Raw genomic sequence first — 12856 nt, forward strand, 5'->3', positions numbered from 1 at the left:
TTATATCTTATCAAGGCTGCTCACTTCCTCATAATATTGGGAATGCAGTGGCTGCATCGGCATAACCCTGCTATTGATTGGACTACTATTGTAGGGATCACTGTGTGGGCAACTCTATTTCTGAACCACTTCATGGAGTCCAAGAGTCTGTCATCCCCATTTCAGTGAATTCGATACCCACCCAATACAGAGACTTCGAAGGTTTTCGAAGACAAGGTATATCACCTTCTTCCTCCTCATCGAGCAGAGGACTGCGCCATAGAAACTCTTCCTGAAGCCTCTAATCCTTTTAGTAGGATGTATCCCCTCTCCATTCTGGAACGTCAGGCTTTGAAGGAATACCTGGAGACCCATCTGGAGCGTGGTCTCATAAGGGAATCCAAGTAACCAGCTGGAGCTGCTCTGTTCTTCATACCTAAGAAAGGTTCCCTGGAATTAAGACCCTGCATCGACTACAGAGGTTTGAATAAAAAGACAATCAAGGACCGCTATCCCATGCCCCTAATCAATAGTATCCTGGACGTCGTCCAAGGGGCTACTATTTTTACTAAGTTAGACCTTAGGGGTGCTTACCATTTGTTGGGCATTCGTTCTGGTGACGAATGGAATATGGCCTTTCGCACTCCTTTAGGCCACTATGAGTACACCGTCATGCCCTTTGGGTTGGTTAATGCCCCTGCCGTGTTTCAGAGGTTTATGGACAAGATGTTTTCAGACCTACTATTCAGCAATGTGGTGATCTACTTAGATGACATTCTGGTTTATTCTTCTTCTTTGGATGAACATCGCAAACTGGTACGAGAAGTTCTTTCCCGTCTTCAAGCCAATCACCTGTATGTCAAGATAGATAAGTGTGTGTTTGTAGCTTCTGTAACGCTTACCCGATTCCCACGGAGGCGCTGACCCGTTCTGGACTGCTACAACTTCTTCCACGGTAAAGCGTAGTGTTTGGAAGATGGACTAGACTGGACCCCCAAACCTCGTCTGTCTGGCCCGTAGAATAATCCTTCTGTAGATGGGAAAAGGGAGTTAACTGTCTGCTAGATTGTGTGTGAGATTCCCCCCTTTTTCCCCTTCTCACCCTCCTTGAACCCTAGCTGTGCCTTCCGCAGACTCTCACCTTAATTTCTGTATGGACGAGCTCTCCATTCTGCTTCTGACGCAGGGGCGCATAGATTTCCAGTTACTTCACTGGATCTCGCATTTGGCGAGGGTTCGATGTCTGCTTGCCTTTACCAAAATGCTGCCGTAAGTATATAGTTCAAAAGATCAAGTCTTATTTGTCCCTTGGCCTTTGTTTAATTTTCAAGGACTAGGTGAGGAATTTGTGTGGAGGAATGGATTCGCCGAGGTAAGCTCAGGTGAGTATTTTTAATGAAGGTGTGCCATAGTGGTTTGCTCCGACACCTTAATGAGTGTGTCTTATTTCCCCATAGGGGCCGGGGTACGGAAAAGCCAGAAAAGTCGCTCCGACCCGAAAAGGGAACTGAGGTCCCAACAAAATTCAGGTAAGACTTAAGGTGAGTAATCTGTCCTTTTGCAATTAGTTAGTTGCTCACCTTGTTTTGTCCTTTTTCTCCGTAGGTCTTGAATGCGACCGATGTCGCCTATGGGCGCTGAAAAGGATACCGGCGCCACGTGAAGGTAAATGGAAGCGGCGCTGCAGCGAGCGATGAGATGCGTTTCTAACCCTTGACTTTCTTTTGCAGGATCGACGGAGTGAACAAACCGGATGCTGGATGAAGGTAGGTAATGTCCTAATGCTTGCCTTTCTCTCCTTGCATGTGTTCCAGGTGCTGGCGGGCGTGACAGGAGCCAGGATGCAGGAGCCGACTCGGTGAGCGTCCTGCTGCAGATGCAGAATAACGCGAAGCACGTGTGGCCATCCGGGCGTGGTTTAAATAGCCTTGGAAGAGCTTCAGGTGAGTGTTCTTCCACTGGCCCCACCCGAGTAAGAAAAGAGTTCCTGAAAGAAAATAGTTCCTCCCCAGCCTTAGTTGGCTTGGAGCTTCAGACAGCATGGTCTGCCTCGGGTGAGTATGCAGCATGGTCTGCCTCAGGTGAGTTCACCCAAGCATTACCATATGTTCTGCCATAATGAGCCTGGCGCCAGGCGCCAGGACAAGGTCCAAAGAGCCCCTATAGGGGTTTGCTGGGTCCTGCTTGGTGAGTATGAAGTCTGCTTCCGGGGACGCTGGGCCTGACCTGGCTGCTCGGAAGCAGGCATCATGACAGCTTCCACCATAGCCTACCTGGGGTTTATTCTCTCAGCAGAAGGCATACTGATTGATCCTTCCAAGATCCAAGCCATCCTGAAATGACCCAGTCCTAAGAAGGTTAAGGATGTTCAACTTTCCCTTGGACTGGCAAACTTATATAGGCGGTTCATTCCTGACTTTTCCAGAAAGGTTTTGGCTATTACAGCCCTACTCAAGAAGGTAATTCTCTTTGCATGGAATGACTCAGCTGAAGAAGCTTTTCGTCATCTCAAACAGGCATTCACCACTGCACCCATTCTTAGGCAGCCGGACCAAGACCGCCCATTCATACTTGAATCCGACGCCTCCGACAGGGCTATTGGGGCGGTTCTTCTTCAGAAAGGAGAGGACGAAGTAGAGCACCCCATTGCTTACCTTTCCAGGACGCTTACATCTAGTGAACAGAACTATCCAGTCATCGAGAAGGAGTTACTTGCCATTCGTCATGCCTGCTCGAAATGGCGACACCTCTTACAAGGGGCTGTTCACCCGTTTTTGGTGAGGACAGATCACCTTAACCTCCGAGTCCTTCAACAGATGGAGTGTCGGAATGCCAGGCATGCTCGCTGGGCGCATTTATTTTCCCAGTTCGATTTCACCATCTCATACATACCTGGCAAGGACAATACCGTTGCAGACGCTCCTTCTTGTTGTCATGATACAGAAGGTGAAGTTCCGTACAAGGGCGAAAGAGTACTTGCAGGGAAGGAGATCATCACCACCTTTAACACCTTTCTCCAAGAAGTCAGAGAAAGCTCCTCTTCCGAAGTGCTCTCCCTTAATCAGAAACACCTCCTTGACGTGAAGGAAGGCCTATACCGGAAGGGGCAGGCTTTGTTCTTGCCTACCAAGGCTCTTCTTGATCAGGCTATTTCATGGTGTCATGACTTACCCACAGCCGGTCACAAAGGACAAAAGGCCCCCATCGATCTCCTAAGCTGATATTTCTGGTGGCCCGAATTACAGAAGGATGTGAAGCTATACGTATCCACCTGTCCAACTTGTGCCCTAGCTAAACGCTCAACCAAGAGACCTTTGGGAGTACTACAACAAGAGCCTCTCCCTTCCCAGCCTTGGTTGCATGTTTCCACAGATTTCATCGTGGACCTTCCCTTATCGGAAGGTACCACAACTATCATGGTAACAGTGGACACCTTCTCCAAGATGGCCCATTTCTCTGCTTTGCCCAGTCTCCCTTCAGCTCCCCAGACTGCCACTGTCTTTCTGAGGGATGTGGTTCGTCTTCATGGACTTCCTCTCACCATAGTGTCCCGCCGTGGTACCCAATTCACCTCTGCCTTCTGGTCCTCCTTGTGTCATCAGATGGGTATCCAAAGGGCGCTATCTTCTGGATATCACCCCCAAAGTAATGGGCAGACTGAAAGATTAAATACCACCCTGGAACAGTATTTACGTTGTTTTTGCAGCCACAGACAGGATCAATGGAGTCCGAACTTAGCTTTGGCAGAGTTTGCATATAACAACACGATTCATTTCGCCATTCGGATGAGCCCTTTTTTTTGTACTTACGGCTACCATCCCAGACATTTCCCTTTGGAGCTGTCGACGTCTTCTAAGATCCCGTCCATTGAACATCTGTTGGACAATCTCAAGGAAACATATAAAGTAGCTAAAGAATCCCTTGAGGCGAGTAGAATAGCTTACAAGATCTACGCTGATAAGAAGAGACAGCCTAACCCTAATTGGAAGAAGGGTACTCGGGTATGGTTGTCTACCAGATTTCTGCCCTTGTGGATCCGTAGAGGTAAGTTTTCACCTAGATTCATCGGTCCTTACCCCATAATAGACCAGATCAACCCTGTGGCATTCCGCCTTCATCTCCCAGCAAGTATGAAGAGAATACACCCAATCTTCCACAAATCACTACTGAAAGAATACAGAGAGGATCCCTACAAGCGTAAGATTCCCAGGGCTGAAGTCATCACTCCACCCGCAGGGGAGGAATATGAGGTGGCCTATCTGGTGGATTCCAGGTACAGGAGAGGAGTCCTCCAGTATTTAGTGCACTGCAAGGGCTATTCTAAGGCAGAACCTACTTGAGAGACTAGGTCCCATATACATGCCCCCCGACTTCTCAAGGAATTCCATAGACGAAATCCAGGCAAGCCTGGAGGGGTTCCACGGAAGAGAGGTTATACTGTCATGCCCGGATGGAAACTATAGGGGAGATGGCGGTGCCATTACTAGTTCCGTTACGCTTCTGCCGTTTCTTGGTTAACGGTCTAGTTTTTTTAACAATGGCCGCTGCCGTGTATAAACTTCCACTCTTCCTGCAGCTCCGCGCGTCGCACTTGTTTTCCTCTCGTGCTTGCGCTGCACTGTGTTTCGACTCATTGTTTATTTTTTTCTTGTCAGCTGCCGCTAACTTTTCCTTTGTAGTGGCTTACCTGTTTTCTCCGCTCCCACTCTGCATGGCATCTGCCTCCCTCTTACCTCCTATTGTTTTTGTCATCCCTTTCTGGCTTCCTTCTGCCCCGTGTTGTGCTCCTGTCATCGTTCTGTTTTCCTTACCGCACTGTGGCTGCTCCGCCCTCCTGTTCCGGGAACACATCTATCACACGGATTGAAGGCACTCTCTCTCCGGAATTAGTATTCGAGCTCCCATCGATAGAGAAGTGCGTGGCTCACCCGTGCAAGCTCCAAGGACTACGTTAGCAGGGTTTTTGTGCCGTTCGGCTTTTCCCTGTGTTTTTGGGTCTGGCTCCCGGGGAGGCCTCTCTGTTGCAGTATATCCTGCCGACAGGGTGGCTTCTCGAGGAGAGAGACCCTACCTACTGCAGAAGAAGGGGAAGAAGGAAAGCAAGAGACCCGGAACCCCCGTCAGAAGAAATCGCAAGGAGAAGACCTTCTGGAAGAGACAGGTGAGGAGGAAGGGAGGGAGGAGGATTCCGACCTTGACAGCTTTCCTGACACCTCTACATCAGCAGTTCGTAAATCTGGGAAACCTCATGGCCTCCATCTGACACATCATAAAATGTTTCTGTGACCGTGTCGGGCTGATTCTCCAGCACTATTTCTGACCAAGTGTCTTTTATCTTCCTCACCAACCTAGTATAAGTGATATATTGTCCCAGATGTAGCCCAGTTTCTTCCACCAGTGTATCAAACTCTGCTGCCTTCCCATCCTACCACATAATCACCCAGCGTTGCTATACCACACGGTTCCCAGTGCTTCTGGACTATCTTCCTCAATTGCTCATCCACTCTGATCAATGCCACAAGCGGCACCTGTGGGGAACACAGGAACAGATTCCCCATGACCGGGCAAGCCAGTCGCCATATTTTACAACTGAAGTCTAGCATCCTTGTCCCTCCACCTTGCTGTGATTTTGCCAACCATATCCATTCTTTCAGAAAAAACAGGACGCATTCAGCCCTCAACCATCTGGACTCCAATGTAGGGTCTTTCGATAGCCATCTCGCCACATATTGTAGTTGGCTGGCCAGATAGTAAATCTCAAAGTTGGGCAATTAAACGCCCCCTTGATCATATGCATTTTGCAGTTTCCATAATGCTTTTCGGTTCCTAGTATTGTGCGATATGAACTCTCTATATATACTCTGGAGTTTAACAAAAAACCGCCTGGGTATCATATAAGTTATATTCATAAAGTAGTGCAACAGCCTAGGCAGCACCACCATTTTTAACAGTGCCACTCTCCCCATCATAGCTAAGGGGAGCTTGGCCCAGAACCTCATGCTGTTTTCAATGTTGGCCACCGCCCTTTCTGTGTTTTGTTTGTGTTCAACCTCAACACTGTGGTATAAATCAATCCCCAGGTATCAAAAGGTCCCAGTCTCCCATTGTATCTGTAAAACCAGCAGTTTCTCTCGTGGTATCCCTTTATATCTACCCTGAGGAAATATAAATGATTTATTGGGGTTCACCGTTATGCCAGACAGCACTGCGTATCACCCCATTACTTCCAGAATGTATTGCAGGTTCTCTTCGGGATATCTCAAATACAGCAGCATATCATTTGCATACATAGATAAAAGGTGTCACCCTCCCTTCGTGCTGATCCCTACCTCTCCATATTGCTGCCTTAAATATATTGCCAGGGACTACAGTAGTAAAATTAACAACATCAGGGACCATGGGCATCCTTGTCTAGTACCCCTAGTGAGCTGCCATCAATCCGGCATGATCGTTCCCGTCCTGACTTGGGCCAGTGGTTTACTGTATAGCAGTTGGACCCACCGCAAGTATGTGGGCCCAACTCCATATTCCTTCAAGGCCGCTATCAGCCAGGGCCATTTGACAGAGTTGAAGGCCTTCACTGCATCTAGTGAGATTATCGCAACCTCCTGGTGGTCTTTTTCCGTTTGTTCTATAACATGATAAAGCCTTCTAAGATTAGCGGATGTGCTCCTGCTCGGAACATACCCGGTTTGATCCGGGTGTATGAGTTTATTGATGACCGGCCTCAGCCTATTTGCAAGCACTGCCGTGAGTATTTTGCTATCTTGGTTAAGCATGGATAGCGGTCTATATGACCCACAGTCTACGCTTGGTTTATTAGGCTTAAGAAGCAGGATAATAATTGCCTCCCTCAGAGACTCTGGTAGCGTTCCCATATCTAGCGCCTCTTTCAACATTGCTAGTAGGGGGGGAGCAACTCTGCCTTGTACATTTTGTAGAACTCGCTGGGGAGCCCATCCGCCCCCAGAGCTTTGCTAGTAGGTAAAAGCTTGATCACTGCTTCGAGTTCTTCCAGTGTAATAGGGGCCTCTAAGTTTTCCCTTTCCTCTAACTCCAATTTGGGATGGCCGATATTCTTCAATGTTTCCATCACATCAATCTCCTCCCCCTCGTCTACATCCATATACAGTAGCTGGTAAAACTCTAAAAAGCCTTTGTTCACTCCCTCCTGGTTATCTAATAATTGTCCATCCATCCCCCCCATACACCCTAACTGTCTGTCTGGGTGTCTCGTTTTTATACAGCCAGGCTAACAACTTGTCTGGCTTCAGCATGCTGCCTTTCGATGTATTTTTTGTAGTTCAAGTTGCATTATCTATCCCAGTACTCCCTGCAATCTTATTGTAATTGTCATATAGTTCCAGCCTCCTCTGGTGAATGTCCCCCTGTACGCATAATTGTCTCTAGTTGCTCTTCTGCTTCATGTAACTCCTGCGTTATTTCTCCTTGTAGGCCTTTGGAATTAGATATTGCTGCACCCCTCACCACCACCTTAAATGCCTCCCATAGTGTGCCAGCCAATTTAACGCTCCCGGTGTTATGTTCAAAGTATTCTACTATTTCTTTCTTCAGGTCCTCCCTGAACACCCTATCTTTCAAAGCTTCAGCCCCAAATCTCCATATCAGGATCTGTGGTCTAGGCAGCAAGTACTGCCTGGCTATAATCAATGGTGAGTGGTCTGAGAGGACTCTCGCTTTGTATTCCGACTGCATTAATTCCCAGTTAATTCTGGCGCTACAAATATGTAATCCAACCGCGTATGCAGGTTTTGTGGGGCTGAGTAGTGAGAATATTGCCTATCCTGTGGGTGGTGCATCCTCCACATGTCCAGCAGTGGAAAGTCATTCAACAGGGTCCTCAGGGCTCTAGCTACTGGGGTAGGCTTCTCCATCTTCCCATCTGATCTATCAACCCTGGGATCTAACGTACAATCGAAGTCCCCTCCCCATATGACTGCCCCCCCAACATATGGACAAGTCTTACTATATAGAGTTCTGAAATAGCCGTTACCGTCATGGTTCAGGACATACATGTTGATAATGCTCAGCTCTCTATTTTCCCCTAGCCCTCTTATAAGCAGCATCCTCCCATCTGGCTCTATGGGAGACTGTAACCGCTTAAAAGGACATGTGGCGCTATCCACGTGATTACTCCTCTGGCATACGCCGAATATGTTGCTCATATGGTGGTCCCTCTCCATTTCTTCCACACCACTTCCTGTTTTTCCTTTGTCAGGTGAGCTTCCTGTAATAAGGCAATATCAATTCTATGTCTCTTCCAATACATCATGACCTTGTTCCTCTTCAAGTAACTGTTGAGTCCCCTGACATTCCAGGTCACTATCTTAAGGTCCCCCATCTCATCTCATCCATAACCCATTCCACCCTTGTACTCCCTTGTCTTCCACTCTATACGCAGGGATGTATAGGTGCTGGCCCGCCCCTCAGCTTTACTTAACACCCTCTCAAACTCCCCAACTCCCTTCCCACCCCTCACCCTCCCCATCCCCAACTGTTGCCCTGCTCCATCCCTGGATCTCAGGCTACCCCGCATCTAGTCCTTTCTTGGCCTCCGCCAGTACTCGTTACACAGCAGGGCGGATACCACCCTATTGGCGTCTCAACTAAACTAACTACTGGGGATAAAAACGCGCTTCCATCGTATCTCCCGTATTACTCTCCAGGGATCCATCAGTAATCATGGTCAATAAGGAATGCTGATGTTTTGGAACTTTTACCTTTAAGTTGAAACAAGTACTCCTCTTTGAGACTTTTTACTTGGAACTTTGTTTTCACCTTGGAAAAAGATTGTGACCTGGAGGAGGGAGTCATTCCGTAGGGGAACATTCCTTTGTTTCGCTGGAACCTTATTCCGCTCTCCAGAAGAAGTTAAAACTTTGAGTTACCGGCACTTCTCCCTCCCACCCCCCTCGGCACTTCTCTTCTTCCACTTCCCCGCACTTGTGTGATCTGAATGACACAAGGCCTAGTAAGATTGTTGTTTTGTCCTCCATCTGTTTCCCCCTCCTTGTCTTGTCATGCCTAGAAACACTTGTGTACAGGCGGGTTATAAATGCAATATCATATCATATAATCATTATTCTGCACCAAGAAGACCCAACAATCCTTTAGTTTAGTTACAAGTATAAGGGAAGAAAATAGGTTTCTGACACAGGACAGTGGACTTATTTCCTGGACATCCTGAAGACTTCTTAGTGTTTTTGGTTGAGGCAAGGAAACCCCTCTTAGAAGATAGGAAGTTTAGGGTTTTCTCTTTAATTTCGAAAAAACAATAAAAGTCTTTAGCCAAATCACCTGTGTTTCAGTCTCCTCCTTCCACACCTTTATACTATACATATTCTTCCACACCTGCCTCCATCCGATTGTGGTATATTTCCTTGTATGGGTAGGGGTGTCCCTATCCTGTCATCTTTCTCCGATTTGTTTAAAACATCTTGCAGATGTTCTCCGTTGTCCCTATTAGTGTTTTCACCTGTGTATGACATGACTTCCTTTAAACCCTCTTCAAAACCATAATATTGGGTTAATACTACCTGTTCCTTCTGTACTTCCTTAATTGAAAGGGAGTCATTGTGGAGGGAGCATAATGCCCAGACAGACTTGTTACATGATTTTGTATCCTTCGCAATGCACCCGGGAGAAGAGAAGTGCTGGGGAAAAGAGAGGTGGTGGTGTGGGGTGATGCAACCTCTATGTGGGGCGATGGTGTAGGTAAGAATTGATGTGGTGGGGCGAATGGGGCTGAAGGTGTTGAGTCCTGTCATGCCACTGGAGGATAGTGGATCAGAGGAGGGTCAGTGTCATCATTGCTAGGCAGGGCACTAATGGGTGCAAGAACTGGGTAAAGGGCATGCTCTGATTTATCACTGTTTTTCCTACCATGCAAGTTCTTTTCTAATTTAACATTTTCTTCTTTATGTTTGCACAAGATTTCCTGTGCCCTATGAGCAGACTGTTTAATTCATAGGGCAAAAACTGACCATTCCTTTGGACGTGGTTCATATCCGTTTGATAAAAGGATGAAAACAGAGTTCAACTGCCCTTCCTCAAAGGTTCCTGTTTGTGGTGTGGGATATATTTACCCACTCAGCTGTATTCCCTTCCATAACCAAGCTGCACTTCCGCAGAAGCAGCAAAATGGCTGCACTGGCTCCTGTGAGCACCAGTGCCTCACGGAAAAACTGCGTTTTGCAACTACAAAAAGATGGCTGCACCATCTTGCCAAGCACTTATTGGGCAGGATGGAACAAGGGGGCACACTGAGAAAGCCTGCCAGTGTGTTCTTACATGTACAAATGATAATCCATACACATGTATAAAGTTATAGAATATTAGGCAGAATATTCTACACTAAAAATGACAAATAATTATTAAAAGGGCGAAACAATGTCTCACAAACTGGAGAGTTAAGACTGGCATGTTCTGAATAAAATATGTAACCTGCTTATGTAATTTAAGATGCCCCAACTGTACAAATGTGCCATTTATGGCAAAACTGGATTTTAGCTAAAGTAACTGTGGGAGGTTCTGGACATTGTAAAACTTGCATCATAAATCTGACATCATGCCATTGAAAACCAACCAGCTGAGAGGAAGGCGGTAACTATCACCCCTGACCAATCCAGTTGTTTAGCGGCGTGCTTAGCTAATCCTGCCCTACCATATAATTCTATGATGTCACCACGCTTTATATAAAGTGGCTGACAGAACTCTACACAGATACTCTTTCCTGAATTTCTTGCAGCTGCATTCTTGATCTTCTACATTCATCTTTCCAGATCCCACTGAAAAGCCAAAGCATAGCTGACCATCCCAGCAAAGCCTCAATCCAGAAATCCCACTAAAAATCCCAATAACCAAAGGGAAAAGCTGTGGCATTCTTTTAGGAAGCATCCTGAGACCAGCCTGACTTTTTGCCCACTAACTGCATGCCTGCTGCAAACCTGCTATCTAGCAGTCCTAATTATCTGGTGACCAGACAGGCCCAGCTGTTGTCCTGCTAGGAGAGTCTGCCGCTACATGGTGACCCGAGCCCTGGAGTCCAGAACCCGGTTGACTGTTCCTAATCCTAAATTTAAGAGCGGACTGTGAGTATCCCCCATCCCATAACACAGTCTCCCCCATCTTGACTTTTGTCTTTGTTGCACTCTCTAAGCAACCTTATCTATACCCTGATAAATTGTATAAGACTGTTCTAATTTTCTGTGCACCCTGTTCTTGTTTCATAGTGTTAGCACAATTCTTTCATTCACCTCATCTTGTAACACATTAGTGATATTTGGAGTAATTTAAATTAATACTCACATAGATCAGAACACCACGGGAAAAGGTTGACATCGTGAATCACTCTTCGAACGTACTGTGGCTTTCTTTAACAATATAGTCTAGATAATTTAGTTTAAGTAAACTCATTTTTAAAACCTTTCTTTTTTGAACTGCTCTATTTTCCTAAAAACTAACCTCATTCTACCTTCCAAATCCCTCTCAATTCTTCAGCTATAGCCCTCCTTTCACTTCTGTATTGTACCTGTGCAGTGCATCTATCACCCTGCCAAAAAACTGCATTCCGATTCAGTGTAACTGCAAACTAGAGAAAATGCAACTTTTCCATGTGTGAATTCGGCTACACTGGGTTTTCAAATTCAATCTGTTTTGTGAACTGTATGTATATGTGATACCTTACCTTAGGTAACATCCCTAATACCGTGATAAAATATATGTATATCTTTACTGAAACATACATTTAATGAATTATTTGTCCCAATCCGAGTGTCAATGGCTGCCTCTTATCCCTGACTACCTGCTGCTTCTTTCTAGCCACTCAGAGTTCGATTATTTGTGGGTTGAGGGAACGTTGCAGGGGGAAACCTTAACTTGGGTGCTATCTATCCTAATTCAAAAAGTGCTGCTATTCATTTGTGCTTTGGATATGTTCTACTAGAAGGTTAACCATGTGCATTGCTTCCATTTCTATTGTAATTATCACCCCATTGGTGAGTGCTGCCCCATATTAAAATGTGTGTGATTTTTGTGAAGCCTAAAAAATAAATATTGTATTTCCACCAACCGACCTGGTTCATGGTCCATTGTGACCCGGGGTATTTGTAAAAGGGGGCGTGAGATGGGTCAGGTACCGGCTCAATTTGAATTAATGGAGATTAAAGAAAAAGCATTCCTATTGAGCACCACATCCCAGGCAAGTGTCCTGGTATGTGACGCCCGATTGGAATCCTTAACAGTGGTACTTCCTTAATATCCTGCCCTGCTGCAGCAGGATATTTATGCCACTTAGCAACATACCTCATTGAATCCTCCCTACAAGCTGTCTTCATCTTTCCCACAGGAGTGTCAAACTCATGGTGTATGTGTGCCTGTGTGTTGCCCATACCTAAAAAAGGGACTAGTGAACACATTGCCCTAGAGAGAATTAAGGGAAAGGATTGGCAAAAAACGCCCCAGAGACAGACATAGGCAAAAAGAAAGCTGTTGAAACCTCACACATAATTAACTTACTAACAAACTTCGCCTTTTTAGCCTGAGCTTTTCCTCCAGACCCGAGTGTGTTGTGGCAAATTAAATGAGATAGCAGGATTAAAAAAAGGACACGCACAGTGGCAGTGGGCAAAACAGGATATACTTAAACCGGTGCTGGTGTGGAACCCCACTTCTCAGCAGCCACTCGGCTCGTTCCTGGCAAAATTCCGAGACTCACAGGGCACCAAGCTTTCAGGTTCATATTCTCTGGCCGTCTATGGTGCGGAGGGAATTTTAAGGAAAGTCCACAAATACTCTGCTAGAACAAAAAAGGGTCCTCACATCATCATTATTAGTATAATGTTCAATGTGTTTATTG

The sequence above is a fragment of the Ambystoma mexicanum genome, chromosome 6q (assembly GCF_040938575.1).
Source record: "Ambystoma mexicanum isolate Mex_15411 chromosome 6q, UKY_AmexF1_1, whole genome shotgun sequence".
NCBI lineage: Eukaryota > Metazoa > Chordata > Amphibia > Caudata > Ambystomatidae > Ambystoma > Ambystoma mexicanum.